At 43.8% G+C, this 27052-nt stretch overlaps 1 pseudogene; it reads left to right on the forward strand.

Annotated features, from left to right (window-relative positions):
* On the forward strand, positions 1-27052 carry LOC141171894 (uncharacterized; annotated as a pseudogene).

Below are 27052 nucleotides of genomic sequence, written 5' to 3' on the forward strand. Positions count from 1 at the left end.
CTCCTGTGACCTCATCACAGCTCCTGTGCGCACACAACAGCCATATATGTGGTGGCGGCTCTGCAGGTGGAGGTATGTGGAGACCCCCATTACTGGGGCAGGGGGCAGGGGGCATTAACCCCTTCAGCACGGAGGCTGTTTTGGGGTCTTGTGTTGCCCCTTTATAAGAATCATAAGGTTTCTGTTATGTTTCCTGTAATAGATACATACGACCCAACTATGGAGACAGGAAGGGAGGAAACATATTGTTCTCATTAGTGATGAGGGAGCGTGTATTGTTAACCCTTTCGGTGAGCACGCTCGGGTGCTCGCCCAGTATTTGCGGCGTGCTCGGCATCTATGTTAGTGCTGCTGCATGTGTCATGGTTGTTAGACACATGCACCTCAGTCTGTAATAGAGAGGTGCCGGTGATATTCACATGTTTCCTTGCGAAAGCTTGGAGCAGGTGTATGCTTACTTCCTCTCTGTCTTTGGAGGCTGCCATGTCGTTGGCCATACGTCTTGATAGATGCCTTTGGTATAGACGGGTGAGACCACCTGCTACGGGACCTTCTTGTCGGGGTTATGTACCTCTGCCGGGGGAGCGGTCTGGAGGTGAACCAGTACTGGGGGGAGGTAGCGGAACCCATGCAGTTAGGGGGTGCCTTTACATCATACATCTCCCCTGAGATAAGCAAGAAAAAAAGAGTATTTTTTTTCTGGGAAAAAGGGACATTTTATTAGGACTTGTCCTTCAATTCCTAAACAAAAGGACAACTCACAGCAGAGAGGATTCTGTTATAACATAACCTTCACTTATACTTATAAAACTTTATATCCTATATATCCATTACTGAATCAACATAACCCCTATTAACCTCTGGACTCAAAAAGACTCATTGCAGATATTTACAGGATACGGTCTCCGGATGAATATATCCAGTCCTGACTGTTAACATTAATCATAATCTAAAGTGCTATTGTGCAATATAGAAAGAAAATGTCTGGTTCTCACCCATTTTGCATCTAGGCACCATCCGGGATTTTCTGTCTGTCGATCTTTTTCTGAGGACTGATGCCCCCCCTCTGTCATGCCCCTGGGTTTAGCTCCCGCTCCGACACGGGCAGTACCCATGTGTACCTTCTAACATATCCCACAAAAACCCTTCCGAAGCGTTTCTTTCTCCTTACGGAGAATTAATCAGGGGAGTAAGTTTAGCATTTTGCGGAAGGCACAATTAATGCAAAGAGAGAAGGTGACTCTGTGCCAATAAAGTGTCAAAGTGAGTAAAACAAAAAATTCAATGAGGCTCACAATAGTGAGTGTTCATTACAGTCGTGCAGAGTGCTGCCTCCACTATTTTTCCAAAAAATGTATGGGGAGATAATCCCACACACTCACTTCCTGTATGTAAATAGGTTTACTTTCCCTCCTTTCCAGGAGTCCTATGTCACTTCCCGGGAAGGGCTTATATCTTCTTATATTTTTGTTGCTATAATTCCAGGGTTTATCTCTATCAAACCCATTCCTTTTTCAAATACATTATCCCATAATAGTGCTCTCATCAGACTCATTCCATTTTGACCACCTTATATGTATTCCCACTCTTTCAAAACATGTCATTTCCTGCAGCGCGAAGTCTCACAATCACATGACACGGCTGGGTCTCACCCGATCGCACCGCGACCACGTGACACCGCCGACCGCATCATTTCCGGACGCCCGGCAGGTCACAAACACGTGACATAACCGATCACATAATTTCTGGCCGTCCGGCATGCTGCGATCACGCAATGCAGCCCCATTTTTACAGCCGCCTACACTCAGCCATATGTTACAACATGTGGCCTTGGACTCCACAACGCTTCCGGTCACGTGGCAGCCTAAACGCCTCAGTCACACGGCCAACCACATATGGTCACATGTCCCCATATATACCATATTATTTTTGAATGATTACCACTGCCATAGTGACCATCAATCCAAATCGCACATGATGCTCCTTCCTACTTGGGATAGGCTGGCAGCTTTAAATACAAACTTCATCAGACATAATTTGAATATACGTATTTCATTCTGAAGGCACTCTTTAAGCAACCTGTTGCCCACAATGTCATATATTATATATCTATCCATAAATTTCCCTTCTTCCTAAGGGTATATAATCCTTAAGGATATAAATATCACCTTCTTTTGAAGGCACTCAAGATTTTAAAGGCTCAAAAATCTGATTTTGACAGGCTAATGTAATAGGACCCTCCATGATCAAACGGGGTGAAAGGAGGGGGAGGATTTTGTACGGTGGGGATCAGGAGATACTCCTTTCAGATAAAACAACTATAGCCAAGTTGCTCATTGAGCCCCTTAGGGGCAATGGTGTTCAACCGGAAAATCCATCTTGCTTCTTTTTGCTGTAGGATTCTGTCCATGCCCCCCCCCCCACTATTCACTTTCATGCAATCAATTCCCGTAAATGATAAAACTTTCGGATCTCCCCCGTGCACGAAATTTACATGTTTAGCAAGGGGTGTCTTTATTGTTTGCAATATCATTTAGATGCTCTCCTATTCTTCTTCTCATTTCTCGTATGGTCTTCCCTGTTTACTGACGCACCCAGGGGATGGGGACGTACTCGGCGCCCGGGCCTTGTTGCCTGTTCTTGGGGATGTCGCGGTAGTCGGCTCCCGGGCCCGTACCCTGGTGTATCTCTTTAAAAGGGTAATTTAAGTTGGGGTTATAAATGTTCGTGACGCCACCTGTGGTGTCTGGTGAGGATCACCAGCGCTGCGACAGTCCTCTGAGGCTGGTGTTCAGGCAGCTTAGATGGTATAGCTCCCCACAGGTGGAGCAGGGCCTCAGGGCAGCGTAGAGGTAGGGATGCAGGACAGAGGGGACCCAGCAGGGTCAGAGCAAGAATATGCATGCACACAACAGTTCACTTCAGTACCTTTACTGGTGGTGTTTCAGGCACGATCCGGGGCGCTGTAGGGTGAAGGGTGCATATCAGGACTCTCCTCAGTAAGCGGGTGTAGGGCCTCCTGTTTCTTGCCTTTGTTTAGTAAGTCTCTGACCTGCTTGGAGCTAGGCCTAACTTGGTTTCTGTCCTGCACCGGCTGATCTTGTGGTAGGGCCTTTGGTTGGAGATCACTCTCCCTGCTTGCAGGGCCTCCGTGACTCCTGGCTCTGGTAGCTGGCAGCTCTTGGGTGATCCTGGGATCTGAAGTCTTCCAGGGGTTCCGGTTGTCTCTGCTGGGTGTAAGGAATCCCTGCAGACACGGACCCGGTGTCCGCTATATGTGTTTAGGGTGAGCAGGTAAAGCTCCTCTGCCCCCTATATTACTCTCCTTCCACTTGCCTTCGGCCTACTTGGGGCCCTCACTAGGCTACACACTAGCAGGAAGCTCACTGCTTCTTCACCGCTCTTATGGTGTCGGCACACCTTAAGCTCACTAACCTGAGCTCCACTGCAGTCTAATCACTCCTAACTGAGCTGACTCCTGCAGGAACTGAATGGAGAACTCTGTCCCTCTCTGCCTGTGAGCAGGAACTCTGTTCTCTGAGCAGACTGTGCTCTGATCTGTTCCCTGATAGACCTTGTTCTCCCTGCCTAACTCGACCCTCAGTATATATCCGTCCCTATCCGGGCTCCCTCTGGTGGTCTGAGGCGGTAGGGTGGAGGTGTGTGTATGCTGTGAGGGCCTTTTGTGGAGAAATCCGTCCATGCACCCCTCTGGGATCTGTGGCTCCAATGCGCAGCAGGGGCGCCGCATTTACTCCTTTTTGCAAATACATGTTGCTTTATATATCACAAGTTTTGTTCTGCAATTAATAAAACTTCTAATATCAAAGGACAATCCAGTAACATTACTCATAAAGGTTTTTGTAGTCTTAACATTCAGACAGGCCACACATCCGCTGCAATTGTAGCAGCCATTCGGTCTCCCTGGTAACCAAGACTTGTCCTTTTTAGATTGCACAAAATTACTTTTGACAATCCTCTCTCCGATTGTTTTGTTTCTATGAAACATGATTTGTGGTTTTGTACCGAGAACTTTTTTCAAATCCTCGTCTATGGTAGAATTCCCGAATATTTTTCTATAATGACCCTTGCTTGTGGGGCACCATTATCGTATGTCGCAATCAACCTAATAAGTTCTTTTCCTTTTTCATTATCGTCTTTTGTTCTTGGAGAGAGCAGATTTTCTCTATTTTGTTTTAAAGCAAACTGGTACACCTTTCTCAAAACCCAATCAGGGTATCCCCTTCTTTTAGACCTCTCTATCATTTCCTTAGCCTGCTGTATAAATTCGCAATCAGTCGAACAATTCCTTCTCAGCCTGATGTATTGGCCTTTTGGTATTCCCTTCGTCAGAGGGAGAGGATAGTGGCTCTCCCACCGAAGAAGGGAATTTGTAGCTGTTGGTTTCCGATAAATGTTGGTATGTATATCCCCCTCCTCTTATTTTGCAATCTGGTACTTTTCTTCCACTACCTATCCCTACCAGGTCATGGACACACTTGTCCATGGATTTTATTACTGACCTCCCGGTTTCTGCAGGTAAAACAGTGGTCTTTGTGGTTGTAGATAGGTTCAGTAAAATGGTTCACTTCGTCGCATTACCTGCACTTCCAAATGCTAAGACACTTGCTCGGGTGTTTATAAATGAGATCGTGAACCTTCATGGGGTTCTCTCCGATGTGGTATCCGATAGGGGGAACCAGTTTGTTTCCAAGTTCTGGAAAGCATTCTGTTCTCGACTGGGGGTGCAGCTGTTTTTTTCCTCTACCTTCCACCCTAAGACCGAGCGCGTCAATCAGAGTTTGGAGACCTACCTCAGGTGTTTTGTCTCCAAAAATCAGGAGGATTGGGCATCCTACTTACCGCTGTCAGAATTTGCAATTAATAATCATCTTCCAAGTATCCACTGGCAGGTCACTGTTCTTTGGTGCATACGGTTACCATCCACAGTTTGGCACCTTTAGTGGGGGAGGAACTTCGGGAGTTCCTGAGGAGGAACGGTTTGCTTCGTAGCTCTCCTTTATGTGGCGGGGGGTGCTGAGTAGTTTAAAGATCATGGGAGACAGGTATAAACTCATGGCTGACAAAAAAGGCTTGCCAGGTCTGAACCTGAATGTGATTGACTTTGTGTGGTTGTCTACCAGGAATATTAAGTTGAAAGTCCTTTCCTGGAAGCTGGGACCTAGGTTCATTGGTCCCTATAAATTAACTGCCGTTATTAACCCAGTCTTGAGCTTCCTCAGTAAGAATATTGAAGATTGTTCGTGGCTGGGTCTTCCAGCATGACAATGACCCTAAACACACAGCCAGGACAACTAAGGAGTGGCTCCGTAAGAAGCATTTCAAGGTCCTGGAGTGGTCTAGCCAGTCTCCAGACCTGAACCCAAGAGAAAATCTTTGGAGGGAGCTGAAATTCAATGTTGCCCAACAGCAACCCCGAAACCTGAAAGATCTGGAGAAGATCTGTATGGAGGAGTGGGCCAAAATCCCTGCTGCAGTGTGTGCAAACCTGGTCAAGAACTACGGGAAACGTCTGACCTCTGTAACTGTAACAAAGGTTTCTGGACCAAATATTAAGTTCTGTTTTTCTATTGTATCAAATACTTATTTCATGCAATAAAATGCAAATTAATTATGTACAAATCATACAATGTGATTTTCTGGATTTTTTTCAAGATACTGCCTCACAGTTGAAGTGCGGTAAAAATTACAGACCTCTCCATTCTTTGTAGGTGGGACAAAATTTTCAAAATCGGCAGTGTATCAAATACTTATTTTCCCTACTGTATGTCTCTCTGTGTGTATATATACAGTACAGACCAAAAGTTTGGACACACCTTCTCATTTAAAGATTTTTCTGTATTTTCATGACAATGAAAATTGTACATTCACACTGAAGGCATCAAAACTATGAATTAACACATGTGGAATTATATACTTAACAAAAAAGTGTGGAAAAAACTGAAAATATGTCTTATATTCTAGGTTCTTCAAAGTAACCACCTTTTGCTTTGATGACTGCTTTGCACACTCTTGGCATTCTCTTGATGAGCTTCAAGAGGTAGTCACCGGAAATGGTCTTCCAACAATCTTGAAGAGTTACCAGAGATGCTTAGCACTTGTTGGCCATTTTGCCTTCACTCTGCGGACCAGCTCACCCCAAACCATCTCGATTGGGTTCTGGTCAGGTGACTGTGGAGGCCAGGTCATCTGGCATAGCACCCCATCACTCTCCTTCTTGGTCAAATAGCCCTTACACAGCCTGGAGGTGTGTTTGGGGTAATTGTCCTGTTGAAAAATAAATGATGGTCCAACTAAACGCAAACCGGATGGAATAGCATGCCGCTGCAAGATGCTGTGGTAGCCATGCTGGTTCAGTATGCCTTCAATTTGAATAAATCCCCAACAGTGTCACCAGCAAAGCACCCCCACACCATCACACCTCCTCCTCCATGCTTCACTGTGGGAACCAGGCATGTAGAGTCCATCCATTCACCTATTCTGCGTCGCACAATCACACGGTGGTTGGAACCAAAGATCTCAAATTTGGACTCATCAGACCAAAGCAAAGATTTCCACTGGTCTAATGTCCTTTCCTTGTGTTCTTTAGCCCAAACAAGTCTCTTCTGCTTGTTGCCTGTCCTTAGCAGTGGTTTCCTAGCAGCTATTTTACCATGAAGGCCTGCTGCACAAAGTCTCCTCTTAACAGTTGTTGAAAAGATGTGTCTGCTGCTAGAACTCTTTTTGGCATTGACCTGGTCTCTAATCTGAGCTGCTGTTAACCTGCGATTTCTGAGGCTGGTGACTCGGATAAACTTATCCTCAGAAGCAGAAGTGACTCTTGGTCTTCCTTTCCTGGGGTGGTCCTCATGTGAGCCAGTTTCTTTGTAGCGCTTGATGGTTTTTGCAACTGCACTTGGGGACACTTTCAAAGTTTTCGCACTGACTGTCCTTCATTTCTTAAAGTAATGATGGCCACTCCTTTTTCTTTACTTAGCTGCTTTTTTCTTGCCATAATACAAATTCTAACAGTCTATTCAGCAGGACTATCAGCTGTGTATCCACCAGACTTCTGCACAACACAACTGATGGTCCCAACCCCAGTTATAAGGCAAGAAATCCCACTTATTAAACTGTGAAGTGAAAACCATTTCCGGTGACTACCCCTTGAAGCTCATCAAGAGAATGCCAAGAGTGTGCAAAGCAGTCATCAAAGCAAAAGGTGGCTACTTTGAAGAACCTAGAATATAAGACATATTTTCAGTTGTTTCACATTTTTTTGTTAACCTTTATAATTCCACATGTGGTAATTCATAGTTTTGATGCCTTCAGTGTGAATGTACAATTTTAATGGTCATGAAAATACAGAAAAATCTATAAATGAGAAGGTATGTCCAAACTTTTGGTCTGTACTGTGTATATGTATATATATATATATATATATATATATATATATATATATATATATATATATATATATATATTTATATACAGTGAAGGAAATAAGTATTTTATTCCTTGGTGTTTTTGAAAGTTTTCTCATTGACAAAGACATGAACAATCTATAATTTTAAGTGCAGATTAATTTTAACATTGAGAGATAGAATATCCCAAAAAATGAAGAAAATCACACTGTATAAATTAGATAAATTTATTTGCATTTTGCAGTGAGAAATAAGTATTTGATCCTGTCAGAAAAATATTAAGAATTCCCTCCCCCCCAGACTCCTCTTCTTCTCCCCCTCCCCTATACTATTTGTCAGGATATAAGAGCTGATAATCTACCATCTGTCTGTATGCAAATTATCACCACAGCAGAAGTGGCTTGGACAGATGCTGGCACAAAGAAAGGTGCTAAAACCCCAATTAGCATGTGAGTGTGTTTTCCTCTGACACAGACCTGTGACAATTTACATCTAGCTGAGGAGGACACAGCTCGTTAACTAAGACAATTCCCCATCTGCAAACTGCAGGATTTTCGGAGCCAAAATAAAATATGGAATAACTAAAGTTCCATACGTCTGATGATAATGGGGCCCATATTATTAGTGACAGGTTCAGCCAAGGAACAATATGCTTATTTTCCCGGAGCTGTGAGGCCCTCCGGGGAGAAAAATGGACTGCAGCTATACCGTGTGTGGTCTCTGGAGACTCAAGTGGAGTGTCTCCCCTCCAGCTATATTGAATCATCTCTGCGATCTTATAGTATGTTTCTTCTTTAATCCTTATTTTTTTGTGTAACTGCATATGTATTGTATTGTCCCCTTGTGTAAAATCTTTGCACATTTTTCCTAAACACTGCCTCCATTTTGGATTAAATATAAAATTTAATAGTCCTGTTTCTTTTTCTCAGTAGTCATTCCCTTCCCCGAAGCCATACACTACCAGAACGCAGGCGTCCGACCAGGCCTCTGTTATATTTCAAATTTGGTCGGTGGTGGCAGCGAATAATAATAATTAGGCTATCGTGAAACTGACAGTGACTGTACGAGATATGACATGGCAATGATGATGGAGGAAGTGGGGGGAGATATGGCAATGATGATTGAGAAGGAGGGGGAGATATGGCAATGATGGAGGATGTGAGGGGGGATGGCATTTATGATGTAGGAGGTAGGGGAAATATGGCAATGATGGAGGAGGTGGGGGGAGATATGGCAATATGAAAATGATGGAGAAGGTGGGAGAGAGCAATGATGAAGGAGGTGGGGGAGAGAAATGATGGAGATGGGAGAGAGCAATGTTGGAGGAGGTAGGGGGAGAGCAATGATGGGGAATTATCTGGATGCTATATGCTGTTAATATCTGGTCTGGTCACAGTGTGGTGGTATTTCTCCCTTGTATGTGGTATTATTCAGTCACTATGTGGTGGTAATATGTGGTCTGGTCACGGGTGTCACTGTATGTCTCCCTTGTATGTAGTATTATTCGGTCACTATGTGGTGGTAATATGTAGTCTGGTAATGGTGTGGCAGTATTTCTCCCTTGTATGTGGTACTATTGCTGTTGGTATAGTGGTTTGTGTTGGGTATGGCGGTCATTTGTTCTTTCTGATATTAATTAGAAGATTCTTTATTTCCATTAGTGATTAAATACTTGGAACAAGATGCACTTACAGGGGTTCTCCGGGGAAAACAAGTAATCACCTCTCCACAGGATAAGTGATAAAGTATTGATTGGTGGGGGTCTGAATACTGGGACCTGCACCAATTGGTAGAATGTGGAGTTTTTATTCCCATTAGACTGGAGCTCATGTGTTACTTGACCACTGATCCATTGATTCCCTCAGGTGCTGTTCTTGTTTTTATCTGGAAGCCCCAAAATGAATGTATGAGGCTGCGGTCAGACGTCCCAGATGCTGCTGCATTTTAAAATGGGGATAAGTGTCCTGACAGGGATAAAACTTCCCCATTCTTCCGATAGGTGCGTTTTCCAATGTTCTGACCCAAGCGATCAATAAGTTATCACCTATCTTGTGGAGCCCATGGATCGGTGATAACTTGCTTTAACCAAAGAACCCCTTTAATGCAAACTACCTTATTTGTACATCCTAGTTATAGTGGTGCACAGTAGATTCAGGGGCCGCCTGCAATTTACAGTCGACGCTCCACTATAACAGGAATAACGGCTAACAGGTATTTGCATATAGCTGTAGAGTGGGCCCCGAGGATCAATTCCCCAGACACCCCAGTCCGACACTGTCTGTCTTACATAGTCACCTGTATAAAAGATTCCTGTCCATAGACTCAATTAATCAGACAGACTAACCTCTCCAATATGAGCAAGACCAAAGAGCTTTCTAAGGATGTCAGGGACAAGATCATAGACCTACACAAAGCTGGAATGTTCTACAAAACCATAAGCAAAATGCTGGGTGAGAAGGAGACAACTGTTGGTGCAATAGTAACAAAACGGAAGAAATACAAAATGACTGTGAATCGACATCGATCTGGGGCACCATGTAAAAATCTCACCTCGTGGGTTATCCTAGATCATGAGGAAGGTGAGAGATCAGCCTAAAACTACACGGGGGGAACTTGTTAATGATCTCAAAGCAGTAGGAACTACAGTCACCAAGAAAACCATTGGTAACACATTGCGCCTTAAAGGTTTAAAATACTGCAGTGCCCGCAAGGTCCCCCTGCTCAAGAAGGCACATGGGCAGGCCCATCTGAAGTTTGCCAATGAACACCTGGATTATTCTGTGAGATATTGGGAGAAGGTGCTGTAGTCAGATGAGACAAAAATTGAGCTCTTTGGCATTAACTCAACTCGCCGTGTTTGGAGGAAGAGAAATGCTGCCTATGACCAAAGAACACCATCCCCACTGTCAAGCATAGAGGTAGAAACATTATGTTTTGGGCGTGTTTCTCTGCTAAGGGCACAGGACTACTTCACCGCATCAATGGGGGAATGGATGGAGCCATGTACCGTAAAATCCTGAGTGACAACCTCCTTCCCTCCACCAAGACATTAAAAGTGGGTCGTGTCTGGTTCTTCCAGCAAGACAATGACCCAAAACATACAGCCAAGGCAAGAAAGGAGTTGCTCAAAAAGAAGCACATTAGGGTCATGGAGTGGCATAGCCAGTCTCCAGACCTTAATCCCATAGAAAACTTATGGAGGGAGTTGAAGCTCCGAGTTGCCAAGCGACAGCCTGAAATCTGAATGATTTAGAGATGATCTGCAAAGTGGAGTGGACCAAAATTCCTCCTGACATATGCGCAACCCTCATTATCAAGTACAAGAAACGTCTGACCGCTGTGCTGCCAATAAGGGTTTTGCCACCAAGTATTAACTGTTGTTTGCCAGAGGGATCAAATACTTATTTCTCTCTGCAAAATGCAAATATATTTATCAAATTTATACAATGTGATTTTCTTGATTTTTTTTTTTTTGGATATTCTATCTCTCAATGTTACACTTAACCTACCCTTAAAATTATAGTCTGTCCATGTCTTTATATATATATATATTTTATTTATTTTTTCCCTTCGGGGTGGGGGGCTTAATTTCAGCTATGGCTATGTCACTGTGTGTAGTATCGGCGTCTCTGCCCCCTGACAGGCAGAGACGCCGTCCCTCTTACCTTCGCGATCCCCGCCCGGAGTCCTCCGGCGCTCCTACCGCTGCGGCTGCCGGCGCGTCAGCTTTCCGGGCACTGTGCTTAGGGCGCACGCTCCCTCCCTCATAAAGACGCACGCCGTCCTAAGGAGTCCCCGGTTAATGGCCGGAGAACCTCCCGTATATAAGGCACCTCCTCCAAAATGGAGGTACCCGAGCAAAGTTGTAGCAGTGTGTACTTACCTCTGCTTCAGCCCTCAGGTTCCGCTGCCTGCCTGACTACCAGTCCTGCCCGCCAGCCTGACTACCAGTCCTGCCCGCCAGCCTGACTACCAGTCCTGCCCGCCAGCCTGACTACCAGTCCTGCCCGCCAGCCTGACTACCAGTCCTGCCCGCTAGCCTGACTACCAGTCCAGTCCGCCAGCCTGACTACTCTCCAGTCCAACAGTCTGTCTTCTGTTCAGTCCGCCAGTCTGTCTATGGGCTCTGCCCGCCTACTTACCTGGAAGCACCTGCCTGTTACCTGCCGTGCCTACCAGCCAGCCTACCTAGAGGCTCCTGCCTGTTACCTGCCGTGCCTACCAGCCAGCCTACCTAGAGGCTCCTGCTTGTTACCTGCCGTGCCTGCCAACCCTCTTGCTTACCTGGAAGCACCTGCCTGTTACCTGCCATGCCTACCAGCCAGCCTACCTGGAGGCTCATGCTTGTTACCTGCCGTACCTACCTGGAGGCTCCTGTTTGTTACCTGCCGTGCCTACCTGGAGGCCCCTGCTTGTTATCTGCTGAGTCTGCCAGTCCGTCTACCCGGATCACCCACCAGCCTGCCTGCTGTGCCCATCTGCTATACTGGTCAGTCCCTAACTTCTGACCCGTGGGAGTCACCTGCTCTCATACAAGGTCTGGCCCAGAGTAGCACCTGGTCCCTCTGCTTGGTCCTTCTCTGGTCACGGAGTCGATTGAGCCGCCGTACAACCTTGGTCGCTCTGAGTTGATACCTAGTTACCCCCCTCTGGTCCCTCCTTGCACCGCAGCACAGAGGTTCCACCACCCCGATCCGTAACACTGTGATTTCGATCTACGTCACTGTGTAGAGGATGTGTAAAGGACAACAAAGTATAAGAAGGTTATTATGGACGTGACTTAATGAACATTGTGCAGTGAGTCTGGTTTCCCTAGTGACAGATATTTCTTGTTGCTAAAACTGAGATATTTTTTTTCAGGTTAAATATTTTTTAAACAACTCTCCTCAGTGCGATCATACACCATACAAGCCTCTGATTGCTCAGGTGATGCACTATACTACTGTAGTGCCGTGTATTATCACTGCCTGTCAGTGTAATACTAACTGCCCCATACACATGAGATAAGTGTTGGCTGAACGGTCATTTGGCTGACGGCTATCTCTCCAGACTCCCCCATACACAAATATTCCAGCTTTCCTGAGGTCGCCTCCAGACTCCTCTAGCGGAGGATTATCTACAGGAAAAACAAATGGATTAGCCTCTGAAATTCAGGATGCCAGATCCTTCTCTGCTCTGACATCATCTGTCGGGAGGCCCCCAAATACTTTATATAGTCGATCAAACCCCCTGAATCAGTGTTTTCATGCAACTTTAGTCTAATTTGTATGGGAGCGTTAAAATGTAACTTATGTTCTGGTGCCCAAAAGAGTTGTTTTTTTTTAAACAAATTAACGTGTTAAAAAATAAAAAAATGTGTCTTATGTTTTTTTCTTTTTACAAGAATTGTTGGTGCCAATTTTCTTTTGAAACATTTTAATTTCTGCTTTTTTTCTTGTAATATTGGAAAGCCTAAGGCCAAAAATAAACTCCATAAAGCATAGTACATGGAGGCCTTGGTATCAAATAATTTCTGTCTGCGATGTTTGTGCAAACAAAAAAGCTTTTATAAAAGCCTCAAACTTCTGTGTGTGAATCAGGCATGAGATCTAACGTGATAGAAGATTACACTCCGGGGAAGACGGGAAACATTCATACAGACGGTCGGTGATGATGTAGTCAGTGATGGACTCTGGCCAAATATGTTTCTAGAACAGTAGTAGAAGATGAAGATATCGTCCTCATCATGAAGTAGTTTTTTGTCATGTCACGTGTAATGAATATCTCCTGCAGTATTGCTAATGCCAATTCCAATGTTGGTAAAGGAGATGAGAATTAGCGTTATGGAAGGTGAGTCTATGAGAAATGTATTCAGATGGAGACTCTGAGGAAGAAAGAATAAAACTAAACACTGTAAAATAATAAATCTCCTGATATGTTTCCCCTTATTGTCTCCAGTAATTGTATTATTACACAGGATTTTTATGATGTTACATCTGCTCATCTTCTCATTCAGATCCCTACAATATTGGATCCTCTCAGTGAAGATCTTCTATATAAGAGAATTTTCCTAATTGATCCATAAAAGATGGATCTGGACAGAGATAAGATGGCGGAGAGGATATTACACCTCACCCTAGAGATCCTCTTCCGGCTTACTGGAGAGGTGAGAGATTCTGATGACGTCACATTACATCATTCTATGGGAATAACAGATGGACAGAACTGGAGAGGTGAGGACTCTGGAAATGTCTGTAGTGAGATTTATTAATGTGTCTCTCCATAACCAGGATTACACAGTAGTGAAGAAGACCTCTAGTGAGAGCTGTCAGGACCCTGCTTCTGAGGGATGTGGAAGACCAAAGAGCCTAATCACGGGGCCTCCACCTTTTCCCCTGATGCATGAAGACATCAATGACCAGAAGATCCTAGAACTCACCTATAAGATGATTGAGCTGCTGACTGGAGAGGTGACACTGCTGGGAAATTATACAGTAACGCTATGAAGGGATCAGGGGATGACGGTATCATTGTATGTGTCAGGTTCCTATAAGGTGTCAGGATGTCGCTGTCTATTTCTCCATGGAGGAGTGGGAGTATTTAGAAGGACACAAAGATCTGTACAAGGACGTCATGATGGAGGTTCCCCAGCCCCTCACATCACCAGGTAATAGACAGGACTGAATACACACGGCCTATAATTATCTGTATGTAAAGAATGAATTCAGTCCCTGTATGTGTTTCCTCCAGATCTATCCAGTAAGAGGACAACACCAGAGAGATGTCCCCGTCCTCTTCTTCAACAGGACTGTAAACAAGAAGATCCCAATGTTCCATAGGATCATCAGGTAGATGGAGAGAAGGTGTCATGAGATCTCCCCTATGATGTGTAGGCGGCTGTGAAGGTCTTGTGTTCAGTCTTGTTTTATCCACCAGTATTATATATTTTATACTTGTGTAATGAGAACGGTGGAGATGGCAGGATTAGAGGTGATCATAGATGGGACTTCTCCATCTGTCTGTGACTTTTATAATATTTGTTTCAGGGTGAAGATCTGACCCATACTAATACTACAGAGACATATGTGAGGGGTGATGAGCGGTGTAAGGAGGAGATTCCTACATATGACTACCCAGGTGAGTAGTAACCACTAAATGCAGAGAATGCACAGATTCTTCTCAGTCACCGGCTGTGGCTGCTTTATCGGTGGTGCAGTCTGGGCGTACACAATCGTGTGATCACCAATTTACCTCTAGACCACAACATTCTTCTCCACACAAAACTGTTCAAATGAATTTGGGCATTGAACACCCCTTTTCTAGAGAACTTACAACCTGGAGGATCCACCTACCCCCTGGGATTAGTAGACGCTGACCGTTACATTCCCAGATCTGTAAACTACAAAGCCAAATGACAGCGTACGTAGAAAGTGCTGACAAGTGAGAAAATCACTTGAAGGAAAATATTCTGATGGACCTGTAAGAGAAAGCGGAGGGTAATGATGCTGTTGGCTTCCTAGATCCCTGATATCTTATTGGATGAATCTACCTTCTCTCCCTTCTGTGCTGCTGAATGTTCTCATATAGTCCCTACAAGACCAGGTCCAGTCTTTCTGGCCAAACTTCACTTTTATGATCGACAATATTAATGTGCAGTGAGGGCCAAGTGTGAATTTCTGTACAATAACAACGGAGTTTCCCTTTATCCTGACTTTTTAATTTCTTTTAAAACTGAATAACTTCAAGCAGGATTGGGATAAAACTACATAAATAACATTACACCTGTGCCATGATATCTCTCTAAGCTGTGCGTGGTTGATTGCTGTAATATACATATACATCACGCCTGCAGGAGATGTGGTGGCATGGCTCGAGCCCTGGTTTCATGGATTCACTCCACGTCATCAATTCCATTATGTTTTCAATCTTAAAGAATTCAGATTCCTGCACAATCTCTCCTGAAATGGGGTCACTAATACTTTCTCTACTCTTCTGGTCAGGACTCATAGTAGCTCCAATGGTCCACCATAAATGAATGCAACTCCGGTTTAGTGTTGGATTCCTCCCTTCATACATACATTGGTGTTGGGGATGTAACATATATTTTTATTGTTATATTTTTTTTACATGTTCATTCTGTATGATAGTTAGTGTTGAGCGATACCTTCCGATATCAGGAAATATCGTATCGGATTGGATCGGACCGATACTCAAAAAGTATCGGATATCGCCGATTCCGATACCGGAAACCAATGCAAGTCAATGGGACACTAATATCGGAATGAAAATAAACCCTTTCTTTCCTTGTCATTTAGTGTAAAGGATTTATTAAAAAAAATAATAGTGTTTTCATGCACCGTCTCTTTAAAAAAGCCGGCCGGCAATTCAGCAGCGGTACCCGACAATTTAGAACAGAAATAATAGAGCTTCACACATAGATTAGATAGATAGAAACATGTCAGTCACATATATATGAAGTACAGTGACAGTGTTGGTTACTGTACTTGTCATTTAGTGTAAAGGATTTATTAAAAAAAATAATAGTGTTTTCATTCACCGTCTCTTTAAGAAAGCCGGCCAGCAATTCAGCAGCGGTACCCGACAATTTAGAATAGAAGGAATAGAGAATCATACATAGATTAGATAGATAGAAACATGTCAGTCACATATATATGAAGTACAGTGACAGTGTTGATTACTGTACTTGTCATTTAGTGTTAAAATAAAGGATTTACTTAAAAAAAAATTGGCGTGTGGTTCCCCTTAATTTTAGTCTCTAGCGGAGGTTAAGCAGACGGCTGGGGCAGATGTTTGAAGCCTGGGAAGGGGGTAATACCCACGGAGCTTCCCAGGCTACTAATATCAGCCCCCAGCTGAATACCTAGCCTTTACTAGCTATTAAAAGGGGGGACCCCCAAAAAATGAAGTGGGGTCCCCCCTATTTTAATAGCTAGCAAAGGCTAGGCAGACAGCTGGGGGCTGATATTCATAGCCCAGGAAGGGTGCCATGAATATTGGCCCCCTCCCAGGCTAGAAACACCAGCCGTCAGCCGCCCCAGAAATGGCGCATCCATAGGATGCGCCAATTCTGGCACTTACCTCGCTCTTCCCACTGCCCTGTAGCGGTGGCAGTGGGGTAATAGGGCTGGGGTTGATGTCAGCTTATAATGCCAGCTGACATCAAGCCCAGGTTAGCAATGGAGAGGCGTCTATAAGACACCCCCATTACTAACCCCATAGTCAAAGTTAAAAAAAAAACACAAACACCCAGAATAAAGTCCTTTAATTGAAATAAACACACAATTCTTTATTGTTCTAAATTAAACTATACTTACCATCACGCCCATTCCAGCTGAAGCCAACGATCTCCTGCAATAAAAGTAAAATAATAAACCAACCTCATCCTTACCTTCCCATGGATCCCACGACAGCTTCAGCTCTGCTACATCGAGATGACAGGCTGGACCGCAGCAAAACGCTGCCATCCAGCCTGTCATCCCGCAGACACTGAGAAGCGCAGGCATGCTTGCGCTCCTCAGTGTCTCTCTGTGACGGCATGCAGATGAGCCGACAATGAACTCAGCTCACCTCATGCACGTCACTGACAGCGTGGGAGAATTCTCACGCTGAAGCGCTGAGTGCAGGAGAATTTTCCCACGCTGTCAGTGACGTGCATGAGGTGAGCCGAGTTCATTGGACATGACCTCACCTCATGCACGTCACTGACAGCGTGGGAGAATTCTCACGCTGAAGCTGGATGCTGTACCTGGCTGGCATACAAAAATATGGCAAAGCCCACGTCAAAATTTTTGGGAAAAATTAATTAAAAAATAAATAATAATTTAGGGACTGCATCTTAACTCCTCAAGTGTCATTTAGTGTTAAAATAAAGGATTTATTTAAAAAAAAATTGGCGTGGGATCCCCCATAATTTTAGTCTCTAGCGGAGGTTAAGCAGACGGCTGGGGCAGATGTTTGAAGCCTGGGAAGGGGGTAATACCCCCGGAGCTTCCCAGATTACTAATATCAGCCCCCAGCTGAATACCTAGCCTTTACTAGCTATTAAAATGGGGGACCCCCCCCCAAAAAAATGACGTGGGGTCCCCCCTATTTTAATAGCTAGCAAAGGCTAGGCAGACAGCTGGGGGCTGATATTAATAGCCCAGGAAGGGTGCCATGAATATTGGCCCCCTCCCAGGCTAGAAACACCAGCCGTCAGCTGTAGGATGATAGGATGCGCCAATTCTGGCACTTAGCCTCGCTCTTCCACGCTGCCCTGGTGCGGTGGCAGGGGGTAATAGGGCTGGGGTTCATGTCAGCGCCAGCTGCCATGAAGCCCAGGTTAGTAATGATGGGCGTCTATAAGACACCCCCATTACTAACCTACAAAGTGTTAAAAAGAAAAAACACACTACACCCAGAAAAAAATAATTTATTTGAAATAAAACACACAATTTTATTTAATTCTTAGTTTACTAAGAAAAAATAGTTACCTGTCCACGTTCCTGCGCTGATCTCCCATGCACAGCTGTCACATCTGGAGATGGTGACAGCTGTCATGGCTGCTGTAAGCTCACACTGCCGGGAACACGTCCGCTCCCGGCAGCGGGAGCCACTGACTGAGGTCACCGGAGTGCATTCAGTCAGCGCTGCTCCGGAGACCTCCTTTACGGCACTGCTGTACCGTGGGAATTTCTCACGGTACAGCAGGGCCGTAAAGGAGCTAACCGGAGCAGCGCTGCCTGAACTCCGGCGAACCCGCTTATGCAATGACGGGGCTGCTTTACGGCCCCAACATTCTAGCGGCGGCAGCGGTTCAGAGCGGTCACATTCTATGTGGCTGCTCTAAACTGGAGATCATCGTGGGACACTCGTGGACTACTACGGAGGGGTAAGGATAAGGTTGTGGTTTATTATTTTATATTTTATTACAGGAGATCGATGGCTTCGGGGAATTAGGTGTCTAGGTGAGTATAGGTGTAGTTTTTTATTTTTTACTTTATTTTAGGTGGCGATCGGCGGGGACAGGTAATGTATGAACTAATTTATTGTAGGTAACCACTGGCCACCAATGACATGTATTTACAATTTATTGGGGACACAGTAGGGCAATTTAAATAGCAGGATCAGGCTGATGGGAACTACTGCTCCCATCGAGCTGATCCTGCTGGCACGAGTGGACGGGGGACAGACATAGGCCGATGGGAGTAGTAGTGTCACATCAGCCTATGTCTGCCTGCACGCAGACACCGGCAGACATCGCACAGACACAGCGCACACCCGCACACACCGCGCACACCCGCACACATCGCACAGACACCGCGCACACCCGCACACACTCGCAGACATCGCGCACACCCGCACACACCCAGACATCGCACAGACACTGCACACACCCGCAGACATGGCACAGACACCGCACACACTCGCAGACATCGCACAGACACCCCGCACACACCAATCATGATGGGGCTGATGGTCTGGGAGGTGAGGCTGACCTGTGCGACAGTGGGAAAGTTCATGTGAGTTCATGCAATGCAGTCAAGCATGAACTCACATGAACCCTCCGAGGGCACCACGGCTACTTCAAATGAACAGCTGATCGGCATCACCTGATACCTCAGCTGGTCATTTGAAATAACCGGCGGGAAAGCGCAGCACAGAAAGGGAAAGCCGACGGTGAAGTCTTTTCACTGCCGGCTTCCCCGCCCGGGTCCTTCGCTCCCCGCTCCTTGGTGCTGCGCTCCCCGCCCGGTCCTAACTTACGATCAGGATGGGAGGTGGCGAAGGGAGTGGAGGATCGGGGTGGGAGGCTGCGGGGAAGCAGTATGGGGCTGTGTGATTGTTTAAAAGCCGGCGGCTTTTTACCGCCCTCCGGCTTTTAAACAATCAGGAGAATTCTCCCATGCTGGGATGACATTCTGATGACAGGCTGGATCGCAGCTGAGCGCTGCCATCCAGCTTGTCATCCTTCAGAGACACTGCAGAGCGCAGGCATTATAGGAACTTCCGATTCCGGTATTCGATATTGTAAAAGTATCGGAATTAAGTATCGGAATTCCGATACCGCGAATATCGGCCGATACCCGATATTTCAGTATCGGAATGCTCAACACTAATGATAGTTTATTTGGCATTGGATCGGCCTGCCTCACCTATGTGAGTCTTTAACTACCTAGTAGTTACAGTTACAGACTGAAGTTTTTTTTTCTGAAGAAGACTGTTCAGCTTGATCGTTTCAGTCGGTGTTATTATTTGTAGTCACAGTTTTGCCCATTACCCTTTAATCCTTCCTTACAGATCTTGACTTACACAGATACTCCTAGGCTTGGGCCATAGTGTTACTTGCTGTTTTGTGGAGTGTGATGGGAAGAAGAATAGTCCTGTAGCCAGAACCAGGAGGGCAGAGAAAGTACAAAATCAGAATACGCAAAAATAGTCAGTAAACGGGCCGAGGTCATAACAGGAACCAAATACACAAGCTGGGAGCTGAGCACAGAGGACTGAACCAGAGGAGAACAAGGCTGGATCTGGCAGCTTCCAGCAATATGCTTCCAGCTTTAGTAGGGTGCGGTGCTTTCCAATTGCCAGAAGCAGGGAGCAGGTTACTTCAGCTGGACAGCACACACACCCATACCACCAGACTGGATGGTACTACTGGTTCCATGCAAACTAATCTAAGTAGCTGGACAGAGCCTGTGCCGCCCAGAACTTTTGGTCCCGACGTCTTCTCAATCACCAGCGCCGCCTGCAGAATAAATAGGACAGCACCTGGTGACAGAAGTAGACGTCGCAGGAGCAGGTCCCAGAGGATATGGGACACACCACACCATACAAAATGTCAGAAAATCAGAGCAGTAGAAATTCCCATATATTGACTCCATTTTGAAAATTATGACCCTCAATTAATCTTTAGAAGTTGTCACTATTTTGACTCCACAGTCACTTTCCGAAAATTAGCACACAGTAGATGTTTCAAAGTGAACATTACAAATAGGCCATTTTATTGCCCAACACCTAGTGCCCAGATTGTGCTCCAGGAGACACACACTGTAAATGAAGTGGGTTCTTCTCACTATACACTGTGTTCCAAATTATTATGCAAATAATATTTTCTCAGATTTTCCCAAATTACCTATATGAATTGCAGTCATTGTAATTTTCCAGTCAAATAACTATTAGAGTACAATTGAAAGGTTTTTGTACAAACTGCCTATGATAACAGGATATTTTTAAAAAAATAAAAAACTCAAACTGCACTCAAAATGCATGTTCCAAATTATTATGCACAGCAGAGTTTTCAACCTTTTCATTTTAATAAAGAACAAAAAAATGGTCATTTTTGAAATTATAAGCATTAGCAGGTTATTACAAACTGAAATCAAACAGTTTTCAACTCAAAACTTTATTCTAGGTGATGTAACATTTGCACATAGGACCCGTTGTTCGAAAGGAGCTTCTGAACTCTCTCGTCCATTGAATTTGTCAGGTTTTGGATGGTTTCTGCTTTAATTGTTTTGCATGAGGACAGAATACCCTCCCAGAGCTGTTGCTTAGATGTGAACTGCCTCCCGCCATCATAGACACTCCTTTTGATGATGCTCCAGAGGTTCTCAATGGGGTTGAGGTCAGGGGAGCATGGGTGCCACACCATAAGTTTGTCCCCTTTTATGCCCATAGCAGCCAGAGATGCAGATGTGTTATGTGCAGCATGAGACGGGGCATTATCATGCATGAAAATGATCTTGCTGCACAATGCACGGTTCTTCTTCTTGAACCATGGAAGGAAGTGCTGTTGGAGAAACACAACATACATTATGGAATTCATCTTTACCCCTTCAGGGATCCTAAAAGGGCCGACAATCTCTCTCCCCATGATTCCAGCCCAAAACATTACTCCATCTCCTCCTTGTTAGCGCCGTAGCCGTGTTTGCATGGGGTGTCCATCAACCAGCCATCCTCCATTTCATCCATCTGGACCATCGAGATCATTTCATGCATTATAATGCCCCGTCTCATGCTGCACATAACACATCTGCATCTCTGGCTGCTATGGGCATAAAAGGGGACAAACTTATGGTGTGGCCCCCATGCTCCCCTGACCTCAACCCCATTGAGAACCTCTGGAGCATCATCAAAAGGAGTGTCTGATGGCTGGAGGCAGTTCACATCTAAGCAACAGCTCTGGGAGGGTATTCTGTCCTCATGCAAAACAATTGAAGCAGAAACCATCCAAAACCTGACAAATTCAATGGACGAGAGAGTTCAGAAGCTACTTTCGAACAAGGGGTCCTATGTGCAAATGTAACATCACCTAGAATAAAGTTTTGAGTTGAAAACTGTTTGATTTCAGTTTGTAATAACCTGCTAATGCTTATAATTTCAAAAATGACCATTTTTTTGTTCTTTATTAAAATGAAAAGGTTGAAAACTCTGCTGTGCATAATAATTTGGAATATGCATTTTGAGTGCAGTTTGAGTGTTTTATTTTTTAAAAAATATCCTGTTATCATAGGCAGTTTGTACAAAAACCTTTCAATTGTACTCTAATAGTTATTTGACTGGAAAATTATAATGACTGCAATTCATATAGGTAATTTGGGAAAATCTGAGAAAATATTATTTGCATAATAATTTGGAACACAGTGTAGTAATGCCAAATACATGGATGATAAATGTGGTTTGGGCGCACTGCAAGGCTCAGAAGTGAGGGGGAGATTTGACTTTGGGAGAGCGGATATTGCTGGATTGGTTTATAGAAACAAAGTTGCTTTTCAAGAGCCTTTGAGCCACTAATCATGTGAAAAACTCTGTATTTCCACTGACAAATTATAGACCTGAGTGGGGACTTGTTTTTTGTGAGATGAGTAGAAGTTTTTATTGGTATTATTTTCACCTACATAACATTGTTTGGTGGCTTCTTATTCCATATTTGGGAGGCAGAATGAACAAACAGTTGAACACCACGCTCCACTGGTTCATGCTATGAGGTTTTCTATTACACTGTGAACTGTCATTGTCTTGGTGAATAATTCAATATTTTTTACATGAGTTGCTATTTTACAGTTTAAGTAGAAATGTTAAAAAATATATAATTCAAGGATATTTTATTCATAAATAATAATTGGCTTTATTCTTGGCAGATGACTGTACCAGGAGATCAGAGGGACAGCTGACATCTTCAGTTTTTAAATCAGATGATCTTGAGATCCCACAGGATACAATTGAAGTGAATGCCATTACTCCAGATTTACCATCATCCCTTCACAGGAAAGATCTGTCATCTGATCCTATGAAACAGGTCCTGTCTTCTGATTCATTACCGACTACTAAGGAAAATCAAAGTCACAAAAGAGGCATTAAAAAACAAACTACTCCTAATGAAAAGAAGCCATTTTCACTTTCAGAATGTGGAAATAGTTTTCTTAAGCATCAAAACATTCACACAGTGGAGAGAAGATTTTTTTGTTTCAAGTGTGGGAAATGTTTTAATCAGAAATCAAATCTTGTTAATCACCAGAGAAGTCACACAAAGAAGAAGCCATTTTCTTGTTCAGAATGTGGAAAATGTTTTATAGAGAAATCAAGGTTTATCAGACATCAGAGAACTCACAGAGGGGAGAAGCCTTTTTCATGCTCAGAATGTGGGAAATGTTTTAACCAGAAAGCGCATCTTGATAACCACGGAGAACCCACACAGGAGAGAAGCCATTTTCTTGTTCAGAATGTGGAAAATGTTTTACATTGAAGTCGTTTTATCAGACATCAGAGAACTCACACAGGGGAGAAGCCTTTTTCCTGTTTTGAATGTGAGAAATGTTTTAACCAGAAATCAAATTTGGTCAATCACCAGAGAACTCACACACGGGAGAAGCCTTTTTCCTGTTCAGAATGTGGGAAATGTTTTAACCAGAAATTAGATTTGGTCTATCACCAGAGAACTCACACAGGGGAGAAGCCTTTTTCCTGTTCAGAATGTGGGAAATGTTTTAACCAGAACTCAGATTTGCTTAAGCACCAGAGAACTCACACAGGGGAAAAGCCTTTTTCCTGTTCAGAATGTGGGAAATGTTTTAACCGTAAAGCAATTCTTGATAGCCACCAGAGAACCCACACAGGGGAGAAGCCTTTTTCCTGTTTTGAATGTGACAAATGTTTTAACCAGAAATCAAATTTGGTCAATCACCAGAGAACTCACACAGGGGAGAAGCCTTTTTCCTGTTCAGAATGTGGAAAATGTTTTAACCAGAAATCAGGTTTGGTTAAGCACAAGAGAACTCACACAGGGGAGAAACCTTTTTCCTGTTCAGAATGTGGAAAATGTTTTAACCGTAAAGCAATTCTTGATAGCCACCAGAGAACCCACACAGGGGAGAAGCCTTTTTCCTGTTTAGAATGTGGAAAATTTTTTAACCAGAAATCAAATTTGGTTAAGCACCAGAGAACTCACACAGAGGAGAAGCCTTTTTCCAGTTCAGAATGTGGGAAATGTTTTAACCAGAAATCAGATGTTGTTATACACCAGAGAACCCACACAGGGGAGAAGCCTTTTTCCTGTTCAGAATGTGGAAAATGTTTTGTGAAGAAATCCTCACTTCTTAGTCACCAAAATACTCACACAGGCGAGAAGCCATTTTCATGTTCTTAATGTGGGAAATGTTTTACATAGAAATCAACTCTTAATAAACTTCAGAGAAGTCACGCAGGGGAGAAGCCTATTTCAATTCTAACCGAAAACTGTATCTTCTTAAAGGGGTTTTCCACTTCTATTGGTACAACGCCTTCTCATTCCTCATGTTTCGCCTTGTTAAAATAAAAACACTCATACGCACCTCCCGTTGTGGCGCTGTTCCATTGGTGTCACAACTCGCGTTTCTGGGGCTCACATAAGGTTATTACATCACACAATCCTGCTCCCAATCAACACCGCCTTTGGACGTATTGAAAATCAACAGGAAAGACATGGCCTGGACATACAAATGAGAGCACTCTCTTCAGACCGTGTTCCTGGGGGAATTATAAGCAATTTCCGGCCTTAAACATGACGTCCGATATGGGAAAAAAAGACAAGATCGGAGGTTAATCTGAGGTCCTCCACCTCCGTCAGCATGTCTGGTATGCAGTGTTTCTTATCGAAAGTCTTATCATCCTGCTCTGGAGCCATTACTGCCTCATCTCAGCTTGGAAAAAGAAACAGTATTAACCCTCATGATGCCAGACAGCTCAAGCCTGTAAGTCCTGCACTAACTTGTCTCTTAACCGGTTCCCGACCGCCCACTGTACATAAACGTCGGCGCTGCCTGGGCTCTGTGCAGCGCGGACGTTGAAAAACGCTGGGTGGTCTCGCAGCGCTCAGGACCCCCAGGGTGCTGCAAGTGCTGCGATTCCGGTGCAGAGCGTTAGCTCTGACAGGGAACATCATCGGGACCTGATTAGATCAGGTCCCAGTGATGTTAACCCTTTGCTGTCTTCTATATGCTGCGATCTATAGTGATCGCGGCATATAGGAGACAGCAGGAGGAGAGGGGGTCGTCTTACTTACCTCTCCGAAGACCTCCGATTCCTTCCAGGACCTGGGGTTGCTATGGCAGCTGGAGGTCACATGACCGCCTCCAGCTCTGCCATATATGGTGTCCTGTCTGGCTCAGCCTGCAAGCTGAGCCAGACAGGAGACTGACTGAAACAGGGAAGATCTCATGTAATGTAATGTAATATATGTCTATTACATTACATGAGATCAGTGATCAGAAAAATAAAAATTAATGTCCCATACAGGGACTAAGTAAAAATGTAAACAAAAAGTAAAAAAAAAGTTTTTAAACTATTAAAAAAAAATAAAAACAAAATAAATAAAAATAAATAAATAAAATATTAAACCAATAAATCCGTATATTTTTACAAAACCAAAAAAAGTACACATATTTGGTATCACCGCGTCCGAAACAATCCGAGCTATAAAACTGTCACACTAATTAACTCCTTCTGTGCACACCGTAATAAAAATAAATAAAAAAACGGAGCAAAAAAATATGCTTTTTCATCATATCGCCAAACAAAAAGTGGAAAAAAATGCGATCAAAAAGCAAAATAGAAATAAAAATGGTACCGCTGAAAACGTCATCTTGTTCCGCAAAAAACAAGCCGCCATACAGCTCCATCAGTCGAAAAATAAAAAAGTTATAGTGCTCAGAATAAAGCAATGCAAAAAAAATATTTTTTTCTATAAATTTGTTTTATTGTGTAAAAGTGCCAAAACATAAAAAAAATACAGTAAGTGTAGTATCGCTGTAAACGTACTGACCCGAAGAATAACGCTGCCTGATCACTTTTACCACACGCAGAACGGCATAAAAAAAACCTCAAAAAACAATTCCTGAATTGGTTTTTGTTAATTTTACCTCCCAAAAAACAGAATAGAAAGCGATCAAAAAATGTCACGTACCCAAAAATGGTACCAATAAAAATGTCAACTCGTCCCGCAAAAAACAAGCCATCACATAACTGTCGGCCGAAATATGGAAAAATTATAGCTCTCAAAATATGGTGATGCAAAAACTAGATTTTGCAAAAAAAAGCGTCTTTTAGTGTGTGACAGCTGTCAGTCATAAAAACCCGATATAAATCTGGTATCGCTGTAATCGCACCGACCCGAAGAATAAAGTAATCTAATCAGTTATATCACGCTAGGAACGGCGTAAAAAAATAAATAAAACCAATTCTTCACCTGCTACTGATTTGTTTATTATGTCTCCCAAAGATCGCAGTAAGGCTCTGCTCACATTTATCCTGCGCTCTACGCTGAGCGCTTACGCCAGAGTTTCCGTGTAAATCTCTGAAATACGTGATTCAGCCGGAACCCATGACGGAAGATTCCCTGTAATGAGGCAGATATAGCCCACTATGGATGCCATCTGGCCGGTGATCCCACGGTGTCATTTGTTTTAGGCGTGCATAAAAGTGCGGTTGGCCTCAGTTTTGTGCACTTCTGAAAAAAAGGACACCACTAAACAGAGGCCAGACGGAGTCCAGAGTAACTCTGCTGCCTCATTACAGTGAATGGATCCCGCAGGGGTTTCATCTGAATTACATCACTTGGAAATTTAGATGGAAACCCCGATGTAAGTGCTCAGCCTAGAGCGCCGGATAAATGTTACGTAAAATGTTCCCAATAAAAGCTTCAACTCAGTCCTCAAAAAAAGCTAGTCCCCACTCAGGTCCGTCATCTGTTAAAAATATAAGGGACTTCCAAGTTACTGGTAGCAGAAAGGCTCTGGAAAAGCGAAATGGCCCTTGCCCCCCAAAAGAAATTCAGAAAATTTTGTGCTCCCAAATCCAAATGCCTATTCTACAATAATTTGTTTTCCAATTGTCAAATAGTGCTCCGTCCCTCCCAGATCTCACCGTATGGCTAAGTGGTACGATACAGCCACCTATGGGGTATTGCCACTTTTAGAAGAAATTGTGTGACACATTTCGGCACCATTTTTACCCATTGCCCTGTGTGAAAATGTAAAATCTGAGGGTAAAACTTTTTTTTGTGGTAAAAATATAATTATGCTTTTTTCACTGCCCAATGGTATAAATTAAAAAAATAAAAAATGCTCACTACTTCCCTAGATGAATTCCTTGAGAGATGTAGTTTACAAAAT

Source organism: Phyllobates terribilis, unplaced genomic scaffold (genome assembly GCF_046119375.1).
Source record: "Phyllobates terribilis strain yellow unplaced genomic scaffold, ASM4611937v1 Scaffold_12__6_contigs__length_324123572, whole genome shotgun sequence".
Taxonomy (NCBI): Eukaryota; Metazoa; Chordata; class Amphibia; order Anura; family Dendrobatidae; genus Phyllobates; species Phyllobates terribilis.